The sequence below is a fragment of the Mustelus asterias genome, unplaced genomic scaffold (genome assembly GCF_964213995.1).
Source record: "Mustelus asterias unplaced genomic scaffold, sMusAst1.hap1.1 HAP1_SCAFFOLD_106, whole genome shotgun sequence".
NCBI classification, from domain to species: Eukaryota; Metazoa; Chordata; class Chondrichthyes; order Carcharhiniformes; family Triakidae; genus Mustelus; species Mustelus asterias.
The window spans coordinates 1-23609 of NW_027590150.1; the positions used below are offsets into that span (position 1 = coordinate 1).

At 47.1% G+C, this 23609-nt stretch overlaps 2 non-coding genes across 2 annotated transcripts; both read right to left on the bottom strand.

Annotated features, from left to right (window-relative positions):
- Positions 1-724: 724 nt before the first annotated feature.
- trnal-aag (transfer RNA leucine (anticodon AAG)) lies at positions 725-807 on the bottom strand. The gene has a single exon. It is a non-coding gene; the product is annotated as a tRNA-Leu (tRNA).
- Positions 808-6437: 5630 nt separating this feature from the next.
- trnaq-cug (transfer RNA glutamine (anticodon CUG)) lies at positions 6438-6509 on the bottom strand. Its single transcript has one exon. It is a non-coding gene; the product is annotated as a tRNA-Gln (tRNA).
- Positions 6510-23609: the final 17100 nt, after the last annotated feature.

Consider the following 23609-nt stretch of genomic DNA (forward strand, 5'->3'; position numbering starts at 1 on the left):
CCACAAATTTCTGGTGTTCAGTTGATTTTCTTTAAACGTCGTGAATACTTTTTCTCGAACATGTTATTACGAAACTTTAATACAGTGGGAAGTACCATTATTCATTTTGACAGGAGGAACACGCAGAGGCAATGTAATATCAATTGCTGTGGGCAAAAGATGAGCTTCTGGAGCCAGTCTTGTTGTTCTCCAGTAAACCCGATCTGTTTGCCCTGAGGCCATCTCCGTGTTTATATAGTGCGGTGATTATCACAGGAGCCAGGTTAATTCTGTAAATATCTGGTCAGAATGATGTGAAGCATACATGACAGGATTTGAACTTCAGTTATAAAATTCAAATCCATCACCTGAATTCCTGGGCCGGGAATACAGTCTCACTATTTGTAATCATGTTGTTTATATCATGATGTGGAGATGCCGGCTTTGGACTGGGTGGGTACAGCAAGAATTCTCACAACACCAGCTGAAGTCAAACAGGCTTATTTGGAATTACGAGCTGTCGGAGCGCTGCTCCTTCATTAGGTTGTTTAACTCGGCAGTCAGAAATTCAGCCTGTGTGTACTCTCGAAAGGTGCATCTTGCACACACGCTGCTTTACCCCAACAACTTTTTAAAGTTGCTAATGTCTCTGCTCGTTGTTCATGACGAAAACGGCACCACACACACTCATGGGATGAATTCTGAGCTGTTGGACTGCAGCTGCAAGGACCAAAACTCAAACTCATGGCAGCGGTGGGATTTGAACCCACGCCCCCCCTAGAGACTGGAGCCTTAATCCAGCGCCTTAGACCGCTCGGCCACACTACCACGTTGGAACGCGTCGCAATCATGTTATTTAATGATAATGTTACTCAAATTCATTAAAAGCAATGGAGGTGGGAAAGGCCATCAAGCGACATGAGCCCACTCCTTCCCTGAATCAGGTCAGCCTGAACTGCGCAACAAACAGAAATCATCCACGTCAGAAACACAATGAGCTGCAGTGAAGGGCCGGCATCATTTAAACTGACCTTAAGCTCGTCTCTTCCCAATTTCCTGCCAGAAATGACAAGGGAACCTCCTGTTGAATTTGCTCAGGGTCTGCACTTCAGGGCACGAGGCGAGATTATGTTTTATATCTTCATCGAGGCAATAACTCACAGTTTTCACAGTTTGAATGAGAGCAATAAATCTTCAATTCCAGACCAGTGATCTAAACAGCAGCGACAGAGACAAACTCTAACAACCAGGCCAGCAGCTTACAGCGTGTTTTAGAATTTAATTTATCCACGCTGCTTTTGTTACTTTAATTTTCACGCCACTTTCACCACAAACAGCTTTCTCCTGCAAAATGGCGCCCTCTGTTTCAACGCCAGTGATGTGTTCAGCCAATGACAACATATAACAAACACTCCAGTGCAATTATCACTTTCGCTTCCGACGGTTCGAAACCGGACAGAAATATTTCCAAATGCTTTTCAATGCAGAGTGAGGAAAAAAGTTTCATTATTCAGTGTCAATGTAAACGGTAAAATCTGACCAATTACCAGACAGATTTGACCTTGCAACAACTTCTCAATCGTTCATACAATGCACCCTATCACTGTCCTTCTCTTTCTGTGTTTGTTCTTGAACTGTTGCACATGTGAAATTTCCAGCTCTGATATAAACTTGCAAACCTCACTCGGCTGATTCTAGTAGATCTGCTTTCGATCGGAGAGTAAATCAGATCATTATTAATGGTTTACTGAGAGCAAATAGTCCTCTTTTCCAAAGCGGGAATTGAAACCAGACATCACAAGGAGAGTGTTGAACATGAGCCACTGGACTACCATGGAAACCGGTGAACTGTGTTTTTCAAACTGATTTCATACATGTCCCTTTGCTCATTATTTTCCTCTCAGATCTTTTTCACTTGTGACACGTTTCCTCTTCAAAATGTCCTGTTTGGATACATAATTGCCTCCTTCAGCCAATGACAACACGGATTGAATTCGCTGGGTCATGGAATTGATAGTGAGGTGAAATGGTCCCACAAAATGCTAAAGTTTAGAAGGATGAGGAGGGGATCTGATAGACATATATAACATTCTAAATGGATTGATAAAGAAAAGGTAGACCAAAAGTTTCTTCTTATGGGGCAATCAAGGACAAGAGCTCACGTGTATAGTTTGAGAGCCCGTTGATTTAAAACTGAGATGAGGAGAAACTACTTCTCGTAAAGGGTGGTGAATTGGTGGAACTCGCTGCTCCATAGCGCGTTGGAATCTGAATCGTTGAATGATTTCAAGAAGGGATAGAAATATTTCTGATGAAGAAAAACACATTAAAGGGATATGGAGAATAGGTGGGGAGGTGGGTTTCAGATCAAGGAGAGGTCAACCATGATCTGATTGAATGGCAGAGCAGGACCACAGGGCTGAATTTGCCGACACCTGCTCCCAATTCCTATGTTCCTATGTTCCTATGTATAGCGTTCAATTTTCAAGCCTACCAACCTCATCACGACGGTTTTGTTGAAATATATGTACAGTACGCCCTCTGGTTCTCCTTCACCCACAACGCATGTGAGTCTTGCAAGTAAATTTGTAATCGTCTCATTCTGTGCTGTAATCATTCTGTCATTCTCTGTTTCCCTCATTTATTTCCCCCTGGCTTCCACCATATCAGATGTTGTTATGTTTCCTCCCTGCTGGATTTCACTTCTTTTAAAATTCCTACATTTCTAAACATTCCCAATGTTAACGAAAGGTCATGGAGGTGAAAGTTTATCTTTTGTTTCCCTATGCACAGACGCTGTCTGACTTCCTGAGTTTTTCCAACATTATCACATTTCATTGCAAATTTCTGATCCGCTGTTAGGTGGCAATGAACATATATTTAGTTGACATGCTTTTTTGCCGCGGGCTGTTGGTCGATGGGTATGATTCTCGCTTTGGGTGTTAAAATCCGCAGGCTTGCGAGAGGTCCCTGGTTTAAATCCCGGACAAGCCCTTCCTTTGTAATGGACAAGTCGTGGATTTTGTTAGTTTATTTCCCGTGACATGGTGGAATTGGTTCACATGGGACATGATTTTAGAACCTGAGAACACACTGAAAGGCTTCCCATTGTCTCTGTCTACACTTCCCGCTGTCTCGGCAAAGCAGCCAGCGTAATTAAGGACCCCACGCACCCCAACATTCTCTCTTCCATCTTCTTCCATCCGGAAAAGACACAAAAATTCTGAGGTCACGTACCAACCGACTCAAAAACAGCTTCTTCCCTGCTGCTGTCAGACTTTTGAATGGACTTACCTTGCATTAAGTTGATCTTTATCTACACCCTGGCTATGACTAACACTACGTTCTGCACTCTCACGTTTCCTGCTGCATGAATTGTATGTTTTGTCTGTATAGCGTGCAAGAAACAATACTTTTCACTGTATGTTAATACATGTGACAATAAATCGAATCAAATTCTGTTCGTACAACACACTCACAGAGGATCCAGACATTTTCAATAGATGACAATGCTTGCACACATTCATTTAATACTTATTCACCCATTCAGAGGACCCCATGCTTGTGGGTTCCGACAGTTGTTTTCTGTATATTGAGTTGTGGGTGAATGCTTCACTCTCTGTCCCTGTCTGTCCCTTTTTGTCGCTGGAGACCTGTCTCAGACTCTCTCACTTTTCAGTCTCTCTGTCTGTGCATCGATCACTGTTCCCTCTTTTGCTCTTTGCACCCTCTATTCTCTCGCTGTCTATGTTTAACCAACGTTCACTGGATTTAATCCTGTGATGAGGCGGTTGTGCGGGGAGGAGAGACTCAGTGGGATGATTTTGGGCTGAGAGGTGGTCAGATGGAAAAGTCTGAAAATGGGGCGATAGTTTGCCTCCGGGCATACTGAGATGCTGTTTCCGCATCTGGTTTGAGTAGTTAGATCAAAAATATTAAGGCGAAAGATGTAAGAGGAGTTTGCAATGTTTGGAAGGAGATCCAGCTGAGAAGTGCAAGATGTGAATGAAGTTGTCGATCATTGAGAGGAATGCATTCTAACCTCAAAGATTCTGCCGGTTGATTAATCGCCAACTTTCTAATTGGAATAAGCTGAGATAGTAGATGGAAAAGCCATATTTGTCTCCATGCATTTGAGTATATGGAGTGCCAGTTCTGATATGTGTCCGTCTAGCTCAGGGTCGTGCATTTGAGTCCCACGTTGGGCTCTGTTTTTACTGGGTTAAGTTCCAGCAGTGTCGCCGCTCAAACTGAACCTTTTCCCATCCCGTTTTCTTTTGAAGTTTATTTCGTAGTCACAAGGAAGGCTTGCATGAATGAAGTTACTGTGAAATTCTCCTAGTCGCCAGACTCCAGCGCCTCTTCGGGTCAATGCACCTAACCAGCACATCTTTCCTACTGTGGGATGAAACACTCGCTGACACGGGGAGAACGTGCAAACCACACACAGATAGTGACCCAAGCCGAGAATCGAACCCAGGTCCCTGGCGCTGAAAGACAGCGGTGCTGAGCACTGTCCCACCGTGCCGCTCTATGAATTTCACAATTACCGCTTTCATGAGTTAAAGCGATCTCTGCTTCCCTGGCAGTCGAAGAATTTAGTGCTTAATTCAGCTAGAAGTTTTCCTCTCATTTTGCGCGAGATTGGAACCAAGATCTGGGAGATTGTGTCAGTGGAAACAATAATCATCCCAATTGCCATTCAGTCACTCCAACCTTACATCCTGTCACAAGGTCATAAAAAGAGTTCTTGCCCTCTTTTTGTCCTTCACTCTGTAGTTGCTTGTAAACCATTAAATCTCTAACTTCTTCCATTTTGGATGTAACGTCAGCGACCCGAAACATTCACTCTGTTTCCCTCTCCAAAGACGACGTTTGACCTGCTGAGTGTTTCCAATATTTTCTGTTTTGAAATGGGATTTTCAGTAACTTCAGTGTTTCTTTTTCTAGTTCAATGTGGATTAGTTTTCTTGGACTGAATGTTCCCTGTTTAAATCGTTAAAGGGCCGAGGTATTAAAAAATAAGATACAAGAATGTGTCACCCTATTTGACATAAAATGAAACAAAATGAGGATCAATCATTCCAAAAGATGTTCCTAATTCAAAATATCTTTTGCAGGGGGTCCACCTCCGGGTGCCATTCACTCACTCATCTGTCCCAATTGAAACAAGAAGTCGGACGGCGAGAGTCCAGATTGCTTAGCGTTACACCAAGGAAACGACAGCACTCTGACCTATGACACCAGACCTTGCTCCCAAAACACACACACACACACACACACACTTGCTCAATAATTGCCAGTCTCCAGTCGAATGGTTGCTGTTGTGTGACACCAACTGATTCTTTCTTTCAGCAGATGATTTAAAGAGTAGCGAAAGATGAAAAAAAACATTGCTGATGTCGGCACCTGTCGCCAGAGGCTCAGCATTGTGCAGTGTAATGGAAGTTGAACTGGCTGACAAATTGTCCTCCCGATTCCTGCTTTATGAAGAACTGAAATAAAAGATCCATCGACAAATCAATCCTCAACAATGGCAAAGAAGAGCAAGGGTCCGCCTAAATTTAAACTCGGTTCGCTGGATTCAGAGAGGTCACCATTAGACCAGAGGACCTACAACATAGCAGCCGGCTGCAAATGGTCACTCAAAGCATTTGACCCACTTGCTGTTGCTGCCACATTGAATGAAAAAGGTCACATGCTTTGAGTAACCATTTGCATCAGGTGGCTCTGTTCCTATTTCTGTGGTGTGACGGTGGGCACTCTGGACTCCGAATGTAGTAAGCGGAGTTCAGAACTCGGTGAAAGATTGTTTTTATTTGCTGAAGACGATGATGAGTTTGCTGAAGCGCATTTCATTTTTAATTCTCAGAAAGTGGAAAACTAAACACTGAGGAAATTTCAGCAAATTCCACCGCAATCACATTGCAGACGATGCAGCGAATGACTCTCCCGGCGTCATTGCATCAGCTCCAGAGAACGATTGCTCAAGAACACAAAGGGCTGAGAAGCAGAGTCACCACAGTGGGCAGGGGGTCCACCTACATGTGTCACTCATTCACTCATTCATCCCAATTTAAACCAGAATTCGGAGGCGAGAGGCCAGAGTGCGAACCATTTCACCATGGAATCGACAGCAGTCTTTTCTCCAGAACACACGCACGCACCGACTCTCTTTCTCTCTCTCACGCACTCACACACACACACATTTTGCTCAATAATTGCCAGGCTCCAATCGAATTGCTATTGTGCGACACCAACTGCTTCTATCTTTCAACAGAGGAGGTAAAGAGTAGCGAAAAGATGAAAAGCACTGATGTTGCAGGCATCTGGCGCCAGAGGTTCAGCAATGTGCATTGGAACCGCAGCTGAACTGGCTGACAAATTGTCCTCTCGATTTGGACTTGGTGAGAAAATTAAACGCCCTTTAGTATATCCATCATCTGCAAATTAAAGCAAGGTTCCGCCGAGATTTGAACTCGGATCGCTGGATTCAGAGTCCAGAGTGCTCACCATTACACCACGGAACCCAGCACACGGGAGCAATCTGAAAATGGTCGCTCAGTACCTGTGCCAATTTGAACAGCAGGGCGAAATATCAGTCCCATTGCACAATTCCGTCAATTACCCACAGCAATTCATATTTACATTGCCCTTGCTGATTCCTTCCGCAAAAATGAGTAAGCTACCTTCAACTGCATTATATTTCACTGTAGCTCACCACGTTTAAAGAGCAATGTTAGCATCGAACTTTTATAAACCTGTTGTGTTAAAAATGCTGAACAACATGGTCACCTCACTCTAAGAAGGATGTGGAGACACTGGAAAGAGTGCAGAGGAGATTTACCAGGATGCTGCCTGGTTTGGAGGGTAGGTCTTATGCGGAAAGGTTGAGGGAACTTGGGCTTTTCTCTTAGGAGCGGAGGAGGTTGAGAGGAGACTTGATAGAGGTTTATAAGATGATGAGGGGGATAGATAGAGTGAACGTTCAAAGACTATTTCCTCGGGTGAATGGAGTGGTAACTAGGGGGCATAACTATAGGGTTCATGGTGGGAGATATAGGAAGGATGTCCGAGGTAGGTTTTTTACTCAGAGAGTGGTTGGGGTGTGGAATAGACTGCCTGCAGGGATAGTGGAGTCAGAAACTTTAGGAACATTTAAGAAGCTATTGGATAGGCACATGGAGTACTTCGGGATGATAGGGAGGAAATAGCTGGATTCTGGGTTTCAGACAAAGCTCGGCACAACATCGTGGGCCGAAGGGCCTGTTCTGTGCTGTACTGTTCTATGTTCGAACATCAGCATATCACAGCTCTGCTTTCGTCACACTGGAAACCAGTGTGAAAATATGAACAATTTAATGTCTTAAGAGACAGGGAGGAGTGTATGAATGTCGATAATTGGCACCGTGCACATTCCTGTCGTAAGTATTTGGGAGAATCAAGAAGATGAGATCCTGGTGATCCAGTGGTTAGGGTTCAGCCCTTTCAGGGTCGCAGACTGGCTTCGATATATAAAGGTTTAAATGCTTTGATAAACAAACCTGCAATACTTTCTGCTCGAAAGCAGCTCTGCCAGAAACAGTGGAGTGAGATTTGTGTTTTTGCTTCCGAGTTGGAAATGTCATATGGGCAACAGGGTCAGGTCGAGAACAAATACTGATAGTGAAAGACAGTGATAGTCTGCAAAGCGCTGACGATGGAGACGTTGATACAAGGTAAAATCTGTGTGGTAATGTGTCAGAGTTAACCATTTGCACTGACAGAAATATCACTCATTTCTGGATTAAAATATCGTGCTGAATGACAAGAAACTTCTCACTGAATTTAGCAGTAATCTATTTGACTTAGACTGATTCCAAGCAGTCTTCATTCAGAAAGCAGTAACTGTGAGATTAACAAAGTGGGATAGAGAAAGACTCAGTTTGATTGGTGACGCTGCCGGAGGAATGGAGAGCTGGAGTTCACCCAGGAAAGCAGCAAAGTTTAAAAATAATGAGAACCACCCAATGTTGCCCTTGTCCATCATTCCTTGTGTCAGTTAATCCATCCTGTTATGCTCTCTATCACAGACCTTCCCTTTTAATCTCTTTACTGATAGCCAAGTTCCGCACGCATGAGGACGGCCTCAACCGGGATATTGGGTTCATGTCACACTATCTGTAATCCCCACAGCTTGCCTGGACTTGCAGGATTTCACTGGCTGTCCTATCTGGACATCTCTTTAACCTGTCTTAATGCTCTCTCCACTCACAGAATTCCCACTCACCTGAAGAAGGAGCTTAAGGCTCCGAAATCTTGTGGCCTTTGCTACCAAATAAACCTGTTGGACTTTAACCTGGTGTTGTTAAACTCATTACTGTGTTTACCCCAGTCCAACGCCGGCATCTCCACATCATGACAATCAGCCTAACCCACACATCTTTGAAAAGGAAACCGGATCATCAGGAGGAAACGCACGCAGACAGGGGGAGAACGTGAAAACTCCGCATATACAGTAACCCGAGAAATTGAACCTTAGTCACTGGCGCTGTGAGGCATCAGTTCGAACAACTGTCCCAACGTGTCGTCCTTTCTACTGCATTCAATTTTACTGCAGCTCGCTGCGTTCAAAGGGCAGTGTTAGTATCAACCTGTGATTAAATCATGTTGTGGTAATTCTGCTGAACAACATGAATTTATCACCGTTAATGGACCCGTGGGTTCCAGCCCCACGTTGAGCGCGATTGTTTTTAAACTTTGCTGCATTTCTGGTTGAACTCCAGCTCGCCATTCCACCCGCAGTCTCACCATTGAAACTGAGTCCCTCTCCATCCCGCGCTGTTAATCTCACCGATACTGGTTCCTGAGTGAAAACTGCCTCCATTTCACTGGAGGTCAGAAAGTTTGCTGTTGAATTCAATTAAAGGTTTTCTTGTCACTGAGCCCGAGATTTGGACCCTGATCTGCAAGATCTTTGTGTCAGTGGAAACAATGAAATCCACCCCATTATCAGCCAAATTTTACCCCGCATCACCATCTCTATCGTCAGCGCTTTCCAGCCCATCGCTTTTTAAACATTCTTGACATGTGACATTTCCAATTCAGACACAAAGGAGGAAATCTCCCTGATACTGATTGCGATAGAACTGGTGCTGACCCGGAAGTAACGCGGGATTGTTGTACAGGGTATAGCAATAAATCGACATTCCTTGACCGGGAATCGAACCCGGGCCGCGGTACTGAGAGCGCTGAATCCTAACCACTAGACCATCAGGGAAGTTAATGCGAATTCTTTAAAACACTAATTTATACATGGACCACCTGCCTTTTATTTTATGTTGGACATATATTCACCAGAGCATGTTTCTCCTTCAAAGTTTAATGTTTAGATCGAACACAAGTGACTGCTTCAGCAAATGAAAACAGCGAATTCTGTTAGTTGGAACATGAAATCGACAGTGAGGTGAAATAGTCCCGCAAGCTGCCATGTGACACTTTCAATTTCCAAAACCCACCAACTCCATCACTGTGGCTCCTGTGAAACTTACAAGGTAACACACGGCAGGCATTCATCACAGAGAGCAAGTGATACAAGTCATTTACGAAACACTATCATGCCGCTTCTCTTCCTGTTTCAGTTTTCCAGCTTCCTCTGACCGTCCAGCTCCCAGGGTCAATTAGCTGCTTAATGCAGACAGAGACAAGTAGTGAGCCCGAGCTATACCTGGAAAGCAGGGGCAGGGAATGTAAGACACACGGTACTGAGAGGAGATGGAGTTTAGAGATGACAGTATAAAGAGATCCAGATATCTCATCTTCCTGATCCTCCCAGAAACTGATTACAGGAATGTGCACACTGCCAATTACCCACGGTCACACTCTCCTTCCAGGCTTCAACACGGAGTTAAGTTTTGAAGTTTTTGAAGTATTGCTACTGTTGGTCGGGGTTTAGCAATGCTGCCTCACAGCGTCAGGGACCCCGGTACATTTCTGGCCTCAGGTGACTCTCTGTGTGGAGTTTGCACGTTCGCCCTGTGTCTGCGCAGCTTTCCTTTCAGTTGTTCCGCTTTCCACCCACAGTCCAAAGATGTGTGGATTCGGTGATTGGCCATGCTAAAATGCCCCTCAGTGTCAGAGGGGATAGCAGGTTAAATACGTGGTGTTGCAGGGATTTGACGGATGTGGGATTGTTGTCGGTGCAGGCTCGGTGTACCGAATGGCCTCCTTCTGTGCTGCAGGGAATCTATCATTCTATGAATTTGATAGGGGAAGACATTATTTTCCCTGGCTGTGGAATCTAAGACTTTTGCAGTAACTTCATTGCAGTGTTAATGTAAGGCTATTTGTGAAACTAATAATGAATAATAAATGAATAAACTTAAATAATGTTTTGATTCTAATTGTTAAGTTTAATGGGATAATGGAAGCAAATTTAAATTACGTGTAATTTGTTTGAAATCAATGTGCATTAAAGAATGTTGATAACACCGGATAACATTCCAACCAGTAACACTTGATGGATATATAGATGTACGAGACATGTTTTTTACACAGACAGTGGTGGGTGCCTGGAACTCATCGGGAGATGCAGTGGAAGCAGATACGATGGTGAGTTTTAAGGGGCGTCTGGACAACTACATGAATAGGATGGGAATAGGGGGATGTGGTCCCCGGAAGGGTCGGGGGTTTTAGTTCAATCGGGCAGCATGGTTGATGCAGGCTTGGAGGGCCGAAGGGCCTGTTCCTGAGCTGTAATTTTCTTTGGTCTTTTGTTCTTATATATTTAATGACACCTCCGGGCCCATTGCCAACCCGCAACCGTTTGCCTATGAATGCTGATGGGGTCAAAACAGTGAAAACTACGTCTCTGGGTGGTCTTAAACTGATGTGGAGATGCCGGCGTTGGACTGGGGTGAACACAGCAAGAGTTTTAACAACACCAGGTTAAAGTCCAACAGGTTTATTTGGTAGCAAATACCATTAGCTTGAGAGCACATTTCCACTCCATCTGACGAAGGAGCAGCGCTCCGAAAGCTAATGGTATTTGCTACCAAATAAACCTGTTGGACTTTAACCTGGTGTTGTTAAAACTCTTGCTGTGGTCTGAAACTACCAACTTTTCAGTTAACAGCTGAACGCGCTGACTAATTGCGCCACAGAGACTGACAAAACAGCTGCTAAAGATATTCTAAACCAGGGTGCCAATGACCCAAATTCTATTTCTGCAAAACCTGTTCCAGAACTACAGCATGACCGCAGCGTTTACAATTCTATATAAGTCTCTTTGGTTATGTTGATCCCGCAGAATCCCGCAGGATATAATACTTTCCACTCAATCACAAATAACATCATTCACAGCTGCACCGCCTTCCCAACATTGTGATCCATTTCCCTCAGGATTTCTTCCAGTATTTAATATTTTCCTGGTTTTCTCATCATTTTGAAATGAGATTCTCTTCACTGTACAACACAAATGGAATTGCAAATCTGACGGACAAACAATGGAAAACAATTCACTGGGTAACAGAAATCCCACAGTGCTCATTTCCAGATTCACAACACTCAGCTTTTCAGTCAAATTAACGAATTTATGACTGAAAAGTTTTGGAAAGTTGGTATAAATATTGTTAGTGACTTACTCGGGTATTGTGTAAATGCTGTTTGAATATTCAGTGAGCGCGCGATAATCGATCAACTTTTTGATGAGCGTTTGGTCGGTGCATTGTTATGTTTCACACCGTTTGGAGTATCCTGTGTCCCAGGGATGGGCAGTAAGCCGCTGATTGAAGCTGCAGTTGCCGCTTTCTGCTGGCAGCGGATGGGTGATTGGAGAGTGCGTGGTAAGATCCTGCTGCTTGTCCCTGTCCCACTCACTGTGGAACTGGGGTAGAGAGAATCATTGATCATTTTGTTTCCCCGTCTATGTTGCATTATAGGAAGGGTGTGGAGGCATTGGAAAGGGTGCAGAGGAGATTTACTAGGATGTTGCCTGGTATGGTGGGAAGGTTTTATGAGGAAAGGCTGAGAGACTTGAGGTTGTTTTCGTTAGAGAGAAGAAGGTTAAGAGGTGACTTAATAGAGGCGTACAAGATGATCAGAGGATTAGATAGGGTGGATAGTGAGAGCCTTTTTCCTCGGATGGTGATAGCTAGCACGAGGGGACATAGCTTTAAATTGAGGGGTGATAGATATAGGACAGATGTCAGAGGTAGGTTCTTCACTCAGAGAGTAGTAAGGACGTGGAATGCCCTGTCTGCAGCAGGAGTGGACTTGCCAACATTAAGGACATTTAAATGGTCATTGGATAAACATATGGATGATATTAGAATAGTGTAGATTAGATGGGCTTTAGATTGGTTTCACTGGTCGGCGCAACATCGAGGGCCGAAGGGCCTGTACTGCGCTGTAATGTTCTATGTTCTATGAATCAGGGCAGCACTTACTCAGTTAATGGTAGGGCGTTGAGGAGAGTTACAGAACAAAGAGATCTAGAGGTACATGTTCATAGCTCCTTGAAAGTGAGGTCACAAGATGGACAGTGGTGAAGAAGGCATTCGGCATGCTTGGTTTCGTCGGTCAGAACATTGAATACAGGAAGTTGGACGTCTTGTTGAAGTTGTACAAGACATTGGTAAGGTCACATTTGGAATACTGTGTACAGTTCTGGTCATCCTATTATAGAAAAGATACTATTAAACTAGAAATAGTGCAGAAAAGATTTACAGGGATGCTACCCAGACTTGATGGTTTGAGTTATAAGGAAAGGCTGGATAGACTGGGACTTTTTTCTCTCGAGCATAGAAGGCTGAGGGGTGATCTTATAGAAGTCTATAAAATAATGAGGGGCATCGCTCAGCTGGATAGTCAATATCTTTTCCCAAAGGTAGGGAAGTCTAAAACTGGAGGGCATAGGTTTAAGGTGAGAGGGGAGTGGTACAAAAGTGTCCAGAGGGGCAATTTTTTCACACAGAGGATAATGAGTGTCTGGAATAAGCTGCGAGAGGTAGTAGTAGAGGCGGGTACAATTCTGTCTTTTAAAAAGCACTTAGATTGGAACATGGATACGATGGGTATAGAGGGATGTGGGCCAAATGCAGGCAATTGGGACAAGCTTAGGGGTTTTAAAAAAAAGGGTGGCATTTACAAGTTGGGCCAAAGGGCCTGTTTCCATGCTGTAAATCTCCATGAAATTGTGGTCAGTGCAGATTCGATGGGCCGAATGGCCTCCTTCTGCACTGTAGGATTCTATGATTCTATTGATCATAAGTCTGCCGTGTCTAGGTCATGAATGTGCACAATATTAATTTACTGTGCCCTTAAATGTCAGCCATCTCCTGGGGAAAATATCCCTTTAATTGTGAACATTAGCAAAGAGACCATGCTTCATCCAGACAAATAAATGAGTCAAGCTGAGGGAGCAAAGGATGTCAACGTCTTCTAAAAAGAGAGACAGACAGACCTGGGCCAACCTTTCCAGAGTCTGCAGCCTCCCTGGATTCACTTCCTTTCCCTTCAGTTGCTGCAAGTCCCCAATTTCCCCCAGAATGAGAAAAGAAATGGAAAGGGAGAGAAAAGAAAGTCTTTTACTCACAGATGTTGGCCTCTTTTTAGGTCAAACCAAATAAACAAAGTCAAATTAAGTCAGGACAAAGTAAAAGGGGCAGCTCCCCAAAAGGAGGGGGAACAGCCCGAACAGAAATCAAAGTTCAAAGGAAACTTAAAGACATCAAATTAAAATGTGATTATCAGGGTCGATAATGCACCCCAAACCCTGTGGTGCCCAATGGGCGTGGAAGGCTTCAACCTCGCCCGTGGACACCGCATGCTCCCTCTCCAGGGACACCTGGCCGCGAACGTAGCCGCGGTAGAGGGGAAGACAGTCAGGATGGACGGCCCCCTCGATCACCCGCTGCCTGGATTGGTAAATGGCGCGTTTCGCCAGGCCCAGGTTCACGAGGAGGTCGCCATCCCGACCCTCCCCTCTCCGCACCGGGTGTCCGTAGATCAGGAGCGAGGGGCTGAAGTGCAAACAAAACATCATTAAAAGGTTCTTTAGGAAAACAAAAAGGGAGTGCAGCCTAAGACACTCAACATAGACATGGTCCACGGACTCCACAAGGCCGCAGAAAGGGCAGTCTTCGGAGCCTGTGAACCAGTGAATCCTACGGTTGTGGGGGGGGGGGGGGGGGGGGGAGGTGGGGAGGGGTTTGGGGGTGGGTGGGGGGGTGGGGGCGTGGGGAGGGGTGGAGGGGTTGGGGGGGGTGGGGTGGGGGGGTGAGGGTGGGGTGGGGGTTGGGGAGCAGCGTCGCGAGGCGACCGTGTTCCAGACAGTGAATCCGCACGAGGGACGACGCGGTGGGAGGCACGAGGGAGACCCCGCCTCGCTCTGGGCAGACTCCAAAAGTGCCCCCGTACCCACCACCGAGCCGCTGACCTCCTCAGGGCGGTCGCCCCTCGACTCCGAGTCCCCCGCCGCAGGACGTACGGCGGGCGGCACAGAGCCACCAACTCGCCCCAACCCCTCCCCGATCCCACCCCCAGGATCAGCGGAGGAGGGGTTCCCCCCGGGCTCACCTTCCCCGGTTTGCAGGCCCGCGTGCAGCGGCGACTCAGTCCCCCGCTCCGCCCCAGACGCTTGGACACCCCCCAGGTCCGGTACAACCTCCGGATTAAGGTCAGGGATGTCCAGCGTCCAAGGCCGGGACGGAGAGGACGAGTGGACCATTTCCTCGCCACCACCGCACGGGGACACGAACATTGGGGTGTTGCCCCAGTTCCCCGACATACTGAAAAAGAACTCCGGGTTGTAATCGGCTGGGTGGAACGGATACTAAACCCTCCCTCCAGGACCTCCTCCCGGGTCAGGCAGACAAATGGAGAAATGGACAAAAAGGAGTGGACATGGCGGAGGGAGGGGTCCCAAAGGTCAAGCGGGATCGGCTGCACCCCGGACCTGACCTCCCCCAGTGGATGGAGGTGGGGGAGGAGGAGCTCACCGGGTAGAAAGGGCGGGACGTTCGAGATGATGATCTTATGAGTGGTGGCCTCCAAAGGGTCCACCACCAGGAACGTCCCGCCCACCGTGAGCCCCCTCTCCAGGGCGAGGTGGACCGCCCGCTCCCCGGAGCGAGAGAGGAGGTCGGAGGAGCAGGAGGGAGGACGAGGGACAAGGCACGGAGGGGGGCCGGTACCCCAGTCAGGGGGAAAGAGGGGAGGGGGTGCCGGTGTTGGGGGCAGCAGCAGTGGGTGGGGGACTTTACTCCTCCAGCCCTTTCGGGCGCAAACAGTTCAAGTCCGGGGTGTCTTCAGCAACCCCCCCCCCCCCCCACTGCAGATGGAAAAAACAGTCTGAATTTACTTCACCCCCCCTTCCTTTCAGGCACCGACCTTCTGATGATGAGGGCACCAGCCCAACCACTCAGTCCCTCGATGTTGAAACGTGCAGTCCTCCCTCCCATAGATGGAAAGAAAAAAGAAAGTCACTCCGTGGCCTCTCTCCCTCCAGGGAGAGAGCACCCTCCAATGGACGGACGGACAGCAGGCAGGTAGGCCAGACGGCAGGCAGGCAGGCCAGACGACAGGCAGGCCAGACGACAGGCAGGCAGGCAGACGACAGGCAGGCAGGCCAGACGACAGCAGGCAGGCAGGCAACAGCTCACCTTCCTCCCCCTTCCCACTTTCAGATGCTGGAATGACCAAATTAACATTTCTGCCCGGTTCTGACCCGGGGACCTTTCGCGTGTCAGGCAAACGTGACAACCACTTCACTACAGAAACAACCTCTCTGATGTTGGAGACAGGAGGAAGTTTCAGTCTGTCTGAAGCTCAATCTTCATTCACGCAAAGCCCGCGCTCTGATCAGCTGGAGGACCAGAGTCCTTCCAGTCCTCCAACTCTTCCCATTAATCAACACCTCAGAAGGTCAGGGGGTGGGATCTGCCCTGCAATTCACAGCTTCCTTCTCCCTTGGACCTGCGCAGTCCTGGGCCGGGGGGAGGGGGAGATCACCGAGCGGCTTCTCGCTCTGGCTGGAGCCGCCAGCCGGTTGCCTGGAAACTTTGGCTCGATGTGGTGGAGGGGGAGGGGAACAATGGGTGGGGGCGGGGCTCCCGGGTCCGCGCGCCCGGGCCTGAGCACTGGAACCCAGAGACGTCACCGCGGAGCAGTGATTCCTATTGGCTGATTCAGGCAGGACTCCATTGTGACATCACAAAGGGGAAGTTGGCCAATGATGATGTAATTTAAACAATGCCTTGAGATCACTTCACTTCTTGGTCAGACCCCCTTTTCAGTCCAGTGCTACTTGGAGTTTACCGTCAATTCAACAACTATTGGGTTACAAGTCCCTCACAGTTCTGATCACAAATTCATGATAAAATAATTTAAATAATGCATGAGAACGCTTCTTACCGGACTACCTACCACTGGTCAGACCCCCTTTTTACAGATTCGGGAATCTCAGCCACTGAACACCAGCCGGTCCTGGAATAAGTTTCATTCTAACTCATTCTGAGTAAATATTCTCACCAGGTCCTCTGTCAGGACCCTGCTAAGCAGCTTTAATAGAACATAGAACATAGAACATAGAACATTACAGCGCAGAACAGGCCCTTCGGCCCACGATGTTGCACCGACCAGTTAAAAAAAAAACTGTGACCCTCCAACCTAAACCAATTTCTTTTCGTCCATGAACCTATCTACGGATCTCTTAAACGCCCCCAAACTAGGCGCATTTACTACTGATGCTGGCAGGGCATTCCAATCCCTCACCACCCTCTGGGTAAAGAACCTACCCCTGACATCGGTTCTATAACTACCCCCCCTCAATTTAAAGCCATGCCCCCTCGTGCTGGATTTCTCCATCAGAGGAAAAAGGCTATCACTATCCACCCTATCTAAACCTCTAATCATCTTATATGTTTCAATAAGATCCCCTCTTAGCCGCCGCCTTTCCAGCGAAAACAATCCCAAATCCCTCAGCCTCTCCTCATAGGATCTCCCCTCCATACCAGGCAACATCCTGGTAAACCTCCTCTGCACCCTCTCCAAAGCCTCCACATCCTTCCTGTAATGTGGGGACCAGAACTGCACACAGTACTCCAAGTGCGGCCGCACCAGAGTTGTGTACAGTTGCAACATAACGCTACGACTCCTAAATTCAATCCCCCTACCAATAAACGCCAAGACACCATATGCCTTCTTAACAACCTTATCTACTTGATTCCCAACTTTCAGGGATCTATGCACACATACACCTAGATCCCTCTGCTCCTCCACACTATTCAAAGTCCTCCCGTTAGCCCTATACTCAACACATCTGTTATTCCTACCAAAGTGAATTACCTCACACTTCTCCGCATTAAACTCCATCCGCCACCTCTCGGCCCAACTTTGCAACCTGTCTAAGTCTTCCTGCAAACTACGACACCCTTCCTCACTGTCTACCACACCACCGACTTTGGTGTCATCAGCAAATTTGCTAATCCACCCAACTATACCCTCATCCAGATCATTAATAAATATTACAAACAGCAGTGGCCCCAAAACAGATCCCTGAGGTACACCACTTGTAACCGCACTCCATGATGAATATTTACTATCAACCACCACCCTCTGTTTCCTATCCGCTAGCCAATTCCTGATCCAATTTCCTAGATCACCCCCAATCCCATACATCTGCATTTTCTGAAGAAGCCTACCATGGTGAACCTTATCAAACGCCTTACTAAAATCCATATATACCACGTCCACTGCCTTGCCCCCATCCACCTCCTTGGTCACTTTCTCAAAAAACTCAATAAGGTTAGTAAGGCACGACCTACCTGCCACAAAACCATGCTGACTATCACCTATCAATTCATTACTCTCCAAATAACTATAAATCCTATCCCTTATAATTTTTTCCAACATCTTGCCGACAACAGAAGTGAGACTCACCGGTCTATAATTCCCGGGGAAGTCTCTGTTCCCCTTCTTAAACAATGGGACAACATTCGCTAACCTCCAATCTTCTGGTACTATACCAGAGGCCAACGACGACCTGAAGATCAGAGCCAGAGGCTCTGCAATCACTTCTCTTGCCTCCCAGAGAATCCTTGGATAAATCCCATCCGGACCAGGGGATTTATCTATTTTCAGACCCTCCAGAATATCCTGCACATCCTCCTTATCAACTGTAATACTGTCTATTCTACTCCCTTGCAACCCAGTGTCCTCCTCAGCTATATTCATGTCCCCTTGCGTGAACACCGAAGAGAAATATTGGTTCAATGCTTCACCAATCTCCTCCGGTTCCACACATAACTTCCCTCTGCCATCTATAACTGGCCCTAAACTTGCCCTAACCAACCTTCTGTTCTTGACATACCTATAGAACGCCTTAGGATTCTCTTTAACCCTATCCGCCAAAGTCTTCTCATGTCCCCTTTTAGCCCTTCTAAGCTCGCTCTTCAACTCCCTCTTAGCCAATCTAAAGCTTTCTAGTGCACTACCCGAGTGCTCACGTCTCATCCGAACATAAGCCTCCTTTTTCTTTTTAACCAACAAAGAAACTTTTTTGGTGCACCACGGTTCCCTAGCCCTACCAATTCCTCCTTGCCTGACAGGGACATACCTATCACAGACTCGCAGTAGCTGCTCCTTGAAAAAACTCCACATGTCGGACGTTCCCAGTCCCTGTAATCTCCTAGTCCAACCTATGTTTCCTAATTCTCTCCTAATAGCCTCATAATTACCCTTCCCCCAGCTAAAACCACTGGCCCGAGGTTCATGCCTATCCCTTTCCATCACTAAGGTGAACGTAACCGAATTGTGGTCACTATCACCAAAATGCACACCAACTTCCAAGTCTAGCACCTGGTCTGGCTCATTTCCCAGCACCAGATCCAATATAGCCTCACCTCTAGTTGGCCTGTCTACATACTGAGTCAAAAAACCTTCCTGCACGCTTTGAACAAAAACTGACCCCTCTAACGAGCTAGAGCTATAACAATTCCAGTCAATATTAGTCAAGTTAAAATCCCCCATAACAATTGCCCTATTACTTTCACTCCTAAGCAGGATTGACTCCGCAATCCTTTCCTCAACCTCTCTAGAACTTTTAGGAGGTCTATAAAAGACTCCCAACAGGGTGACCTCTCCTCTCCTATTTCTAATCTCCGCCCATACTACCTCAACAGATAAGTCCTCATCAAACCTCCTCTCTGACACTGTGATACAATCTCTGACCAATAATGCTACCCCTCCCCCTCTTCTACCTCCTTCCCTACTTCGACTAAAACATTTGAACCCCGGGACCTGCAGCATCCATTCCTGCCCCTGCTCTATCCATGTCTCTGAAATAGCCACAACATCGAAGTCCCAGGTACTGATCCACGCTGCAAGTTCACCCACTTTATTGCGAATACTCCTGGCATTGAAGTATACACATTTCAAACCCTGCTCCACCCCACCTCTGCAATGCCGTGCATTGCAGTCCCCATCCATGCATCCCTCACTTTCAGCCCCACTACTCAGGATCCCTCCCCCCCCCCGAATCAGTTTAAACCTCCCTGCATGGCCTTAGCAAATTTACCCCCCAGGATATTGGTCCCCTTCTGATTAAGGTGTAGACCATCCTTCTCATAGAGGTCACACCTTCCCCAGTACGAGCCCCAATTGCTTAAGTACCTGAACCCCTCCCTCCTGCACCATCCCCTCAGCCATGAATTCAAACCTTCCCTCTCCCTATTCCTCTCTAAACTATCCCGTGGTACAGGCAAGAGTCCAGAGATAACCACTCTGTCAGTCTTGGATAACCACTCTGTCAGTCTTGGATAACCACTCTGTCAGTCTTGGATAACCACTCTGTCAGTCTTGGATAACCACTCTGTCAGTCTTGGTTCATGATTGCAGAAACTGAGCAGTCACAGGAATGTGGTCAAGATAGTCCAGTCCCATAATGCCGCACATTTAATCTGCAGTCCTTCAGTTATAACAGAATATGTGGCTGTATGTAGCTGCCTCGGCCACGATCAGCGCCAACACTGCCTTCCTGAACTGCTATAATGCCGAAGGTGTAAGTACACCCACAGTGCTGTTAGGGAGGGATTTCCAGCTACACATTCCACACTTCCTCTCGACTGTGGGTGGATACGCGATTGAGACATTTCATTCAACTGCACTCAAGCTGAGTTATTCAAATCCCTTTATTGTATGGGACAATATATTCATGATTTCTTTAAAACAGAAATTAAACATTCCCATTTGATTTCAGGTATTAACATATTCTGTTAGTTTGTTCTTTATTGTCAATGTCAGGCTAGGGTTGTTCCCCTTGGAGCAAAGGAGGTTGAGGGTAGATTTGATAGAGGTGGACAAGATTCTGACAGGTTTAGATAAGATGGACAAAGAAAAGCTGTTCCCATTAGCTGACGAGAGAAGGACGAGGGGGACACAGATTTATGGTTTTGGGTCAGAGAGGAATGGGGGATGTGAGGAAGAATATTTTGATGCAGTGAATGGTAATGACCTGGAACTTGCTGCCTACAAGGGTGGAGGAAGTGGAGACAATAAACAATTACAAAGGAAATTGGATGGGCATCTGGGGGAGTTTCAAACAGAAATGCTGACTAAATATCTCTGAACTTCCTAACACTCTGTGATCCGTGTGAAATCTGAAACCAGGTATTCGCAACAAGACTCAAAGAGCATCAGCCCACTGGAGGCAAAGTCATGAGACCGGCCAGTCCAGCAGAAAGAAACCCTCCGACCCTCCCCATTGACCAACTGTGAGAATGAACAAAATGCAGTCCTGGATGTAATTGAGAGCAGAAACAATAACAGCAGAATCCAACCCCTGGAATCACTCATGAGCATTTTGGTGTCTCAGCAGGGCGGATGAAACTCTGAAACCCTTCCCACACTGAGAGCAGGTGAATGGTCTCTCCCCAGTGTGAACGCGCTGGTGTGTCCGCAGGGTGGATAATTGACTGAACCCCTTCCCACACTGAGAGCAGGTGAACGGTCTCTCCCCAGTATGAAGGCGCTGGTGCGTCTGCAGGTTAGATAATTGACTGAACCCCTTCCCGCACTGAGAGCAGGTGAACGGTCTCTCCCCAGTGTGAACTCGCTGGTGTTTCTGCAGGTTAGATAATTGACTGAACCCCTTCCCGCACTGAGAGCAGGTGAACGGCCTCTCCCCAGTGTGAACTCGCTGGTGAGTCCGCAGGGTGAATAAATCAGTGAATCCCTTCCCACACTGAGAGCAGGTGAACGGTCTCTCCCCAGTGTGAATTCGCTGGTGGGTCTCCAGCTTAGCTAATTGACTAAACCCCTTCCCACACATAGAGCAGGTGAAAGGCCACTCCCCAGTGTGAACTCGCTGGTGTCTCCGCAGAGTGGATAAATCAGTGAATCCCTTCCCACAATGAGAGCAGGTGAACGATCTCTCCCCAGTGTGAACGCGCTGGTGTCTCTGCAGGTTAGATAATTGACTGAACCCCTTCTCACACTCAGAGCAGGTGAACGGCCACTCCCCAGTGTGAACTCGCTGGTGACTCCGCAGGGTGAATAAATCAGTGAACCCCTTCTCACACTGAGAGCAGGTGAATGGTCTCTCCCCAGTGTGAACTCGCTGGTGCGTCTGCAGCTCAGCTAATTGACTGAACCCCTTCCCACACATAGAGCAGGTGAACGGCCACTCCCCAGTGTGAACTCGCTGGTGTCTCCGCAGGGTGGATAAATCAGTGAATCCCTTCCCACACTGAAAGCAGGTGAAAGGTCTCTCCCCTGTGTGAACTCGCTGGTGTCTCTGCAGGTTAGCTAAATGACTGAATCCTTTCTCACACTGAGAGCAGGTGAACGGCCTCTCCCCAGTGTGAACTCGCTGGTGTCTCTGCAGGTTAGCCAATTGACTGAACCCCTTCTCACACTGAGAGCAGGTGAACGGTCTCTCCCCAGTGTGAACTCGCTGGTGTGCCTGCAGGCTGGATGACCGAGTGAATCCATTCCCACACTGAGAGCAGGTGAAGGGCCTCTCCCCAGTGTGAGCTCGCTGGTGTCTCTGCAGCTGGGATACCCGAGTGAATCCCTCCCCACACTGAGAGCAAGTAAATGGTCTCTCCCCAGTGTGGCTGCGCCGATGATCTTCCAGCTCTGATGGGGCTCTGTATCTCTTCCCACAGTCCCCACATTTCCATGGTTTCTCCATGGTGCAGGTGTTCTTTCCTTTCTCTTCAGTTGAAGACTCGTCCACACACAGAACAGTCCCCCCACCCCCGCTGTGAATGGTGTGATATTTATTCAGGCTGTATAACTGGTTCAAGCTCTTGAGTCAATGCACTGGAACACACTCACTCCAGTGTTGCAGCGTGTTGGCACTTTTCCAGTCACACTGATGTTTGAAATCTTTTCAAGTCACCAGACCAGACAACCATTTCTCCTTGATTTAAAGTCCGATGATATTCAGGTCCCGAGGAATATGACTCTGTCAGATCTAGACACAACGTCTGAGATTTCGGTCTGTGATTCCTCTTTCAATTTCCTGTAAAACAAGTTTGCAGAGGTCATCAGTGTCAGTGCAGGATAGAAATTCAGAACAGACAATTCTAATTTCTATGGAACATTCTTTCCTCTCTCCAGACTCGAAACATTGGCTCTATTCTCTCTCTATCTGGGGGATAGCGTGGGAAATGATGCTGCGGTAGATCAGCCAATTCTCAATGAATGGTTGAGGCAGTTCGATGGGCTGAATGGCCAACTGCAGCTCCTGTTTCTTATGATTTGTGTGTGGTGGACAGGAAGCAGTGAGCATGGATCTGTCAATCAGCCTCAATCAGCACCTTCAGGAGAATTGGGAGGGTGAATATTAGATACAGCAGAGTGAGAATGGAGGGAGAGTGTGTGGGATGGAGATTTACAGCTTTGGGGAATGAGAGGAAAGAACGTTCATTAGAAATTAGAATTGTCTGTTCTGAATTTCTATCCTGTGCTGACACTGATGATGTTTGTAAATTCCTTTTGCAGGATATCAGAAGGTGAAGATTTAAAGACGAATATTAAACCAAACCTCACATCAAAATCTAACATAGTCACTCAGTTCATTGGGACCTGAATATCATCGAGCTTTGAATCTAGAATGGAAATGTTTCTCTGCTCTGTCTGCTTCAGGAGATTTTAAACATCAGTGTGACTGGAAAAGCACCGAGACACACACACTGAAACATGCACACACCTGAGTGACTGTGGAAAGAACTTTAACCAGTTAAACAGCCTGAAAATACATTGCAGCAGAGAGACTGCACCCATGTTATGTTGTAACTGAACTGATTGTCAAGCCTGGAGAGTCACAAGGACACTCGCACCATGGAGAAATTGTGTAAATGTGGGGACTGTGGGAAAGGATTCAGGTTCCCATCTGCACTGGAAACTCATCGGCGCAGTCACACTGGAGAGAGACCATTCACCTGCTGTGTGTGTGGGAAGAGATTCACTCAGTTATCCCATTTACAAACACACCAGGGAGTTCACACTGGGGAGAGGCCATTCACCTGCTCTGTGTGTGGGAAAGGATTCACTCGGTTAAACAATCTGCTGACCGACCAGCGCATTCACACCGGGGAGAGACCGTTCACCTGCTGTGTGTGTGGGAAGGGATTCACTCAGTTGCC